Here is an 8,272-nt window from a genome sequence, read left to right on the forward strand (position 1 = left end):
CTAAACGTGCCCACCTCCCAGTGCACGGAAACTGTCAACACATGAGGCTGCCAGTCAGCCGCCTGACATGGAGAGGTGACTCTGGATTATCCGGGGGAACCCAGTAGAATCTTGGGCCCTTCAACAGACAGGCAGAGGGCAGAGCAGGTCTCAGTGACAAGACACCGCTGGCTCTGAAGACGGAGGATGGGACTGAGGGCCGAGGGGTTCTCCCCTGGAGCCTCTAGAAGGAACCAGCCCTCCCAAGACCTGATGTTAGCCCAGGGAGACCATTTCAGATGTCTAACCTGCAGAACCGGAAAGTGTAAGTGTTCTTTTTTAAAAAATTGTCATGAGTACATAGAGGGTGTCGCTATTTATGGGGTCCATGAGATATTTTGATACAGACATCCAATGTGTAATAATCACATCAGGGGTAACGGGGTAAAGCTGCTATGTTTGTGATAATTTTTTAGAGCAGCCATAAAAATATATGTAAATAGCACCCAGTTAGATAACATATATTTTTGGCTTCTGCTCTGTAGAAATTCACACGATTTGGGGAGTTGTGAAGGCCTGATTTGATTTTGTTTGTTTGTTTGTTTGCTTGCTTGCTTGCTTTTGGGCCTGGTGTGCTGGGCGGGCAGGTGTTTCATTGAACCTGGTTCCTAGCTTGTTCAAGTGTTGAGTGAGGCCAGCCTCCAGGTTCCGGGAGCTTCCGAGTGAGCCTCACGCCTCACGGCTGCAGGTCAGAGAGCGATTTGTGGCCCAGAGACCCCCCCAGACGTAGCTTCTGCTTTTCAGAATCTGTTCATTCATTCAGCCCCAGGGGACCTCATCCCTGAATGTCCACACCAGGCATCAGACCTGGTTGCAGACTCAGTGGTTCTAGGAGGCAGCAGTATAGAACGGTGAAGGAGCAGCCAGGGCCTGAGTGAAGCTGGGGCGGCAGAAGCAGCTTTTGATATTTTTTTCCTGCTGAGTCTTGCCAGCTTTCAGTTTAGAAGTTCCTTCCTGGGGAAGAAAGTGGCCACTTAAATGGCATAAAAAATAATGCACTAGGCAGGGGACCCCTGAGACCCTGGGGCTAGGCTCTGGCTGGGGGCCTCATATGGAGGAGGAGGGATGAGACTCTCAAGGAGGCCAAGGTCCCAGGTCCTGGGCTACCGGAGGCTCCTTGGGGCCTCTGCCTTCCCCAGGAGCAAGCAAGGAAGGAATGTACAGCAGCAGGGCCGTGGACTCAGGGCAGCCCTGGGAACAGTGGGGATGGTCACGCGGCCCCAGCCTCCACCTCGCTGGCACTCCTCTTGTCCCAGGGCAAGCCCAGCCTGCTGCCTGCTGCCTGCTTCTCCTGGATTGGAGGCCTCCAGACCCAGAATAGCTGCTCAGAGCCAGCAATTGCATCCACGTCTCCTCCACACGTTAGAAAACCTGGGCTTTGTTTTGTAACAGCTGGTTCCGGTCAGCAAATAGAATTGTACATAACCGTGGAGGGGCCCTACACAGTGGCCCAGCCCGGGAGACCCAGGAGGGCCTCAGGAGCACGGCTTCTCCCTCTGCCTCCTGGTTTCTGTCTCTGACCATGTATCTCCAAGCCAGTCAGTCCTGAGTGGCCACAGTGGGGACGGGGCTGCACCAGGGGCCTGCCCTGCTGTGCTGGCCTCTGCCAGGGCTGGGCTCTGCCTGAGAAGGAGCCCGGGGTTGGGCTCTTTTGTGCCCACTCTCAGGTGGGGTTGCGGGAGGCCTGGTTGGCCCCACGGGGATCAGTGTGATGAGCGTGACTGGAGGATGTGTGGGCTTAGGATGAGCAGAGGGACCCTACGGAGCCACGACCCCAGGCCTACGGCCCCTGTTGGCCCTAAAGCGAGTGTGGTGGCCGTCGTTGGGACCCCGACAGGGGGCGGCACTGGCGTGAGGTCTGACACCTGCCAAATTCCTGCGAGCTGACCCCTCCGTGACGCTCGCGCTCTAATTCTGCCCCAGGGAACCCTGAGGTCAGGATTGGCATCCCCCCTGCTTAAGGGGCAGCTGAGGCCAGGGTGGGGCCGGGGTGGAATGGCAGGCTGCATGCAGGAAGCCCATGGAGCCCAGATCTGCTCCAGGTCACCACCCTGTACCTGGCTTGGGGTCCACACTCCCCAGACACAGATGGCGGCATGTTCCCCTCGGACCGTCCACCTGTTCTTCGGCCAAGCCCTGGCCCTCACAGCAGGCTGCTGAGTTCAAGGAAGCCCCTGGGCAGCCAGACTGGGACCCTTGCCCACTCCCTGGATGCACATCCGCCCGCCGCCGGGTTCACAGGGAAGGGATTAGAAACCACTCAACGGAATGTCGAGAAGGCGAGCGGGGTGGGGATGGGGATGGGAAGGGGACAGGCCCTCCCCCACACGTGGGGAGACGCGTAGCTGTGAGGTGCTGCCTCGGCCTCTGAGGCTGGTTATAGGCTGGATTCAGACACAGCTTGAGCCACTCACCCTCCACGTCCTGCTTAGGACGGGGGCGGGGCCTGCTAAATCCCCAGTGCCCAGGGCCCAGGGGCATCCCATCCATAGCCTCAAGGTCCCTGGCTTCCCCTGGGGATAGGGCTGTCGCACCTGTGTCTTCCCAGTTCCCAGGTCCCGTTGATACACACACACAGGGGTCCCTGGGGGAGTTTCCTAACTCCTCTTCCTCTGAAGGCCAGTCCTGGGAGAACGAATTCTCCAAGCACCCACCCTCACTGTACCACAGTAGGTTAGAGAATGTGGATGGAGCTGCTTGGCTGCACACCTTGGAGGGGCGTCACCCTCTTTTTAGCATCAGTTTCCCCATCTGTGCAGTGGGTACCAGAGAGGACTTTGCACAGAGGCTGTGCGTTCCCTTTTTTTAAATTTTTTTTTGAGTCAGAGTCTCGCTCTGTCACCCAAGTTGGAGTGCAGTGGCATGATCTCGGCTCACTGCAACCTCCGCCTCCCAGGTTCAAGCGATTCTCCTGCCTCAGCCTCCTGAGTAGCCGGGATTACAGGCGCACATCACCATGCCCGGCTAATTTTTTGTATTTTTAGTAGAGACGAGGTTTCCCCGTGTTGGCCAGGCTGGTCTCGAACTCCTGACTTCATGATCCACCTGCCTTGGTCTCCCAGAGTACTGGGATTACAGGCATGAGCCACCGTGCCCAGCCTGAGGCTGTGCATTCCCTAACAGAGGGGGACGTCTGGCTGCCACCACAAAACACAGCAGCTCTGAGCATGTTTAAGGTCAGCCTCTCCCTGCTTTCCTTTTCTCCCTGGTCAAATTCATGTGGCTTCCACTCAGCCCCTTCTTCCGGCTCTTACTTAGGAATGCAGATCTACCCCAAACCCCAACACACACTGGAACCCTCAAGGTCCCACCCGATTGAAAGCCATGTAGCCAGTGCGGTGAGCACTGGACAGATGGATGATGATGGATGATGGATGGATGATGGGTAGATGGAGGAATGCATGATGGATGAATGAATGAATAGATTAATGGATGAACTGAGTAGATAGATGAATTGATGGATGGATGATGGATGGATAAATGAATGGATGATGGATGAATAGATTAATAGATGAATGAATGAGTGGGTGGATGGATAGATGGGTGAATGCATGGATGGATCATGGATGATGGATGGAAGACAGATGAATGGAAGGATAGATGAATGAATGAATGGATGGATGAATGGATGGCAGGCTCTCCATGAGCCGCTCTGCTCTCCTCCATGGCCTCCTGCTCACTGGCCCCTATATCTCACATCCTACTTCCAGTTTCATAGAGACAAGAGTGTCCTCCCCAACCCAAGTACTCACCCCCATCCCTTCCTCCCTCAGACCCACCTGGAAGAGCTGCTTCTCTTCTTTTGTAGAAGTCTCCCAACCCAAGGAGGTGCCTGGTCTTTCCCCTCAGGAAGGCACCTTGTCCTTCCCTCTCCCTTCCCTCCTGGGAGACACCTGGCCCTTCACCTCCCCCTGGCCCTTCACCTCCTATCAAGGCAGCTCCCTCAGTATTTTCTGCAGACCTTGGTTATCTCCTGTGACGTTCAGCCCCTCCCATTCCCACGGACATTCTTCCATGTCCAGCCCAGACAGAAGGAGGTGCCCCCATGCCGGATGGATGATTGAGGCTGCCTGTGTGTACACGTATGACTGAGCAAAGGACGGAGGTGTCTGTGTGCAGCAGGCATGTGGCACGACCTCGGAAGAGGGAACAAGACAAGATGTCCCCCAAGGTGCCCATGAGGACCCTCCCTGGGCAGCTGGACTCTGGCCCACCTTGGGCTACAGTGTGCATTGGGGGTGGGGCCAAAGACCCCTCCACATAGAGAAGGCAGCCAAAGGGAGGAGGAAGCGGTCAGAAAAGGTTGTCTCAGCCAGGGAGCGGCTCCACCCTCTCCTGAGGACGCCTGACCTCAGACGTCAGCTCCTGTTAGAGACCCCCGAACACCCCCTGCCCAGAGCCAAACTCTGAGAGTCTCTGGATGGACTGAGGGGGGGGGACAAGGGAAAAAGGAAGGAGGGAGGGAGAGAAGCAGCAAGGAGGGGTCGCCTGGCCCGGCTCCCCCAGTGAGGAAAGGGGCTGTGGCACAGAGATTCCATCAGCAGGGCTGGGGGCAGCCGAGAATGGCACCTCCAACGCCCACCGCAGGGGCCCACCCGCCTGCCTCCTCCGGGACCACCCGGCCTGGCTCCTCTCACAGACTCTTTGAAAGCGTATTTGTTAAACGTAGCATATTGTGGATGATTAGATTTAAATTTCAATACACTTTGTTAAAAATAGATTGGCTCTCACCAAGAGGAGGGCCGCAGGAAGGGGCTTTCAACGGCTCGTCTTTGGAATATTAATAGCATGGAAATGTTATTAGAATAATTTTTCATCATGAATAATAAATTAATGGAATAATTCAGCGGCGCCACGTGACATACCCTGCTAAGAGGGGCTTTGTTTTAACAGAATGGGGAGGGTGGGTTTGGGGTGTGGGGGAGGGCAGAGCTGCGGGAGGGTCCACCCAGGGCAGGCAGGGTTGGGTGGAAGTGGGTGAGGTGCCTGAAGGGATGAAGGCTCCGGAGGCATCTGGGGCGGAGGACAGGGACCTGGGACCAAATCCTCAGGCACTTTTAGCTTCATGTCTCAGCCAGGGTTCTGGCCCTGGCGGGCTCCTTCCCACAGAAAAGCTGGGAAGAGATCTTGGTAGGCGTCTGGCCCCACACACCATTCTGCCAGGGGTGGCTGGGTTGGACTTCACCATCCCCACAGCCCTGCAGCCTCCCCTCCTGCATCTTTCTCCTTGGTAAACGCCAGGAACCTTGAAAGCACCCAGAGGCCCAGAGAGATTGAGCACACGGGGGTGGGGCATTTAAGAGCAGGAGCTGTTTCTGGGGCCCCAGGGGCAGGGCCAGGGTCTCCTGGCCATTTCTGTGCTCGGGACCCCTGCTGCACCTGAGCCCACTGTGGAAACTGCCTGAGGGGCCACACGGAGCTGATGCGGACAAGCACGCAGGTTGGGCACCCTTGTGGGCTCAGCTTGGTCCAGGGTGTCCACTCAGGGACGGGGAGGGAGATGGCGCACCAGGGAAGAAGGGTCTGTTCACGTGGTCAGCGCCTCCTCCTCCCCACTCCCTCCTTTTGCCTCCCTTCCTGCTCCCGCCTTCGTGGTGAGAATAGAGAGAACAGAGATGAGATGGCCCCTGCCCGGGAGCAGTCAGCGGCGGGACAATCCTCCAAGGCCAACCCAGCTCCTGACAGAGAGGCAGGGAGGCAGCCTGGGGCGGAGTGTGCACACAGATCCTAGTGAGCCTCTTGCAGGGTGCTGAAGCCAGTGGGGGCCCCCGGGGAGGTTTTGAGAGGGCCTGAGTGGTTCCGCTCCTCCCACCCAGGGAGCTGCCGTGCCACTAGTGGGCTGTCCTGGAGACTCGGGGAGAAAGCACACAGGCTGTCGGGAAAGGTTGGTCGCGGGTGGGCAGGCCGGCCCTGCTGTGCTGATGGGCAGGCACTGGGTGTGTGGAAGGCAGAGCCGTCAGGTCATCCCCACCTCTGTCCCTGCATTGGGCCAACCAGGTGTGTCAGGAGGATGTTTGACCATTTCTGAGAGGCGTGCTGTCTCTTTCCCTCTCTCTCTCTCTCCCTCTCTCTTTCTCCCCCCCCCCTTTCTCCCTCTCTCTCTCTCTCCCTCTCTCTCCCTCTCTCTCTCTCCCTCTCCCTCTCTCTCTCTCCCTCTTTCTCTCTCTCTCTCCCTCTCTCTCTCTCTTTCTCCCTCTCTCTCTCTCTCCCTCTCTCTCCCTCTCTCTCTCTCTCTCTCCCTCTCTCTCTCTCTTTCTCCCTCTCTCTCCCTCTCTCTCTCTCCCTCTCTCTCTCTCTCTCCCTCTCTCTCTCTCTTTCTCCCTCTCTCTCTCTCTCCCTCTCTCTCTCTCCCTCTCTCTCTCTCTTTCTCCCTCTCTCTCTCTCCCTCTCTCTCCCTGTCTCTCTCTCCCTCTCTCTCTCTCTCCCTCTCTCTCTCTCTCCCTCTCTTTCTCTTTCTCCCTCTCTCTCTCTCTCCCTCTCTCTCCCTCTCTCTCTCTCCCTCTCTCTCTCCCTCTCTCTCTCTCTCTCCCTCTCTCTCCCTCTCTCTCTCTCCCTCTCTCTCTCTCTCTCTCCCTCTCTCTCTCTCTTTCTCCCTCTCTCTCCCTCTCTCTCTCTCCCTCTCTCTCTCTCTCTCCCTCTCTCTCTCTCTTTCTCCCTCTCTCTCTCTCTCCCTCTCTCTCTCTCCCTCTCTCTCTCTCTTTCTCCCTCTCTCTCTCTCCCTCTCTCTCCCTGTCTCTCTCTCCCTCTCTCTCTCTCCCCCTCTCTCTCTCTCTCCCTCTCTTTCTCTTTCTCCCTCTCTCTCTCTCTCCCTCTCTCTCCCTCTCTCTCTCTCCCTCTCTCTCTCTTTCTCCCTCTCTCTCTCTCTCCCTCTCTCTCCCTCTCTCTCTCTCCCTCTCTCTCTCTTTCTCCCTCTCTCTCTCTCTCCCTCTCTCTCCCTCTCTCTCTCTCTCCCTCTCTCTCTCTCCCTCCCTCTCTCCTTCTCTCTCTCTGTCACACACATTTGCACATACTGCAGTGTGAATGGAGTATGAATGTGTGTGGTAGGTGACAGCTGTGTGTGTATGTCCGAGTGTGTGTGTGCGTGTGTACATGTGAGCGTGTGCGAACATGAGTTAGAGCATGGGTGTGTACCCGTGCGTGACTTAGTGTGTGCGCCTGCCCAGTGATCTCGGTCTTGTGAGTCTGGGCTGCTGCTCCTTAGGCCTCAGGAGCCGACGGCTGTGCACCCCGCGAGCCTGGACTCTCCGCTGTGTCTGTGAGCTGCGTAATCAGCTGCTAAGACGCTGGCGCCACCCGGCTGGGGCCCTGATCTCCCCCTCTCTTTTCTACAGTCTTACCCTGCAACTGACAATTAATGTTCGAAAGAACATGAAATGGAGGAGAAATTACAGCAATTTATCAACTGAAATTATAGGTGTAGACACATGTCAGCAGTGGAAATAGTTTCTATCAAAATTAAAGTATTTAGAGATTTTCCTCAAATTTCAAATTATGCGAATCCCATTTTCCGCGATGCTGCAGCGCGGGGATTTTACTTGCAGGATCACACAGAACGCCACGCCGTGTGACTGTGACTCAAGGTCTCTCCTCCCAGCTGCTCCCTCCGGTCCACAAGACAAGGAAGACCCTCGGTTTGCCAAGATCAGCAGCGCCGAGCGACCAGCCAAGACAGTCACTGATGCCTGAACCGAGTTCACCGAAGTCACGGAGGCCGGGAGGTCTCAGCAGAGCCCGGGGGCTCCCCACCTCAAGGATGGCCAAGAAGAAACAGGAACAGGAGCCTAGGGGGCCCTGGGGAGCCCCCGACACGCGGGCCAAGGGTGGCTGCCCTCAGAGCTCAGATGGGCCCAGGCTCTTGCTATGGGGCCGGGCTCCCCAGAGCGGGGCTTCCAACTCAGGTGCCCGTGAGCCCCTGGAGACAGCGTGAAGGTGCAGATTCTGCGTTTCTAACAAGCCCCCGGGTTGGCTGCTGCCTCCGCGGCGCGGTGGGCACAAGGGCCGTGGGCTGGGGCTGGCCTGGGCTGACCCGACACCGACCAGGCCTTGCTGCGCGCCCCTCACACTGCAGCCTGGGAACCTGAGCCGGGAGCTGCGGGCCGCTCTCGACTGGGAAGCGGGACTGACCTCCCCTCCCCACCGTCGCCCCTGCGGTGAGATCCTGCCTGCCTGGGAGCATGCACCTGTGGTTGGGCTCTGGGAGACAGAAGTGGCCCCACAGCTCGGGCCCCACGCA

The 8,272-nt window shown here is 57.3% G+C and overlaps 1 long non-coding RNA gene across 1 annotated transcript; it reads right to left on the reverse strand.

The window, feature by feature from the left end:
* Positions 1-298: 298 nt before the first annotated feature.
* On the reverse strand, positions 299-7,586 carry LOC112130326 (uncharacterized). The gene is made up of 3 exons (XR_002912590.2): positions 7,377-7,586; positions 847-993; positions 299-721 (listed from the first exon to the last, which is right to left on the reverse strand). It is a non-coding gene; the product is annotated as an uncharacterized LOC112130326 (long non-coding RNA).
* Between the last annotated feature and the right edge of the window lie 686 nt (positions 7,587-8,272).

This window comes from Pongo abelii, chromosome 21, assembly GCF_028885655.2.
Source record: "Pongo abelii isolate AG06213 chromosome 21, NHGRI_mPonAbe1-v2.0_pri, whole genome shotgun sequence".
NCBI lineage: Eukaryota > Metazoa > Chordata > Mammalia > Primates > Hominidae > Pongo > Pongo abelii.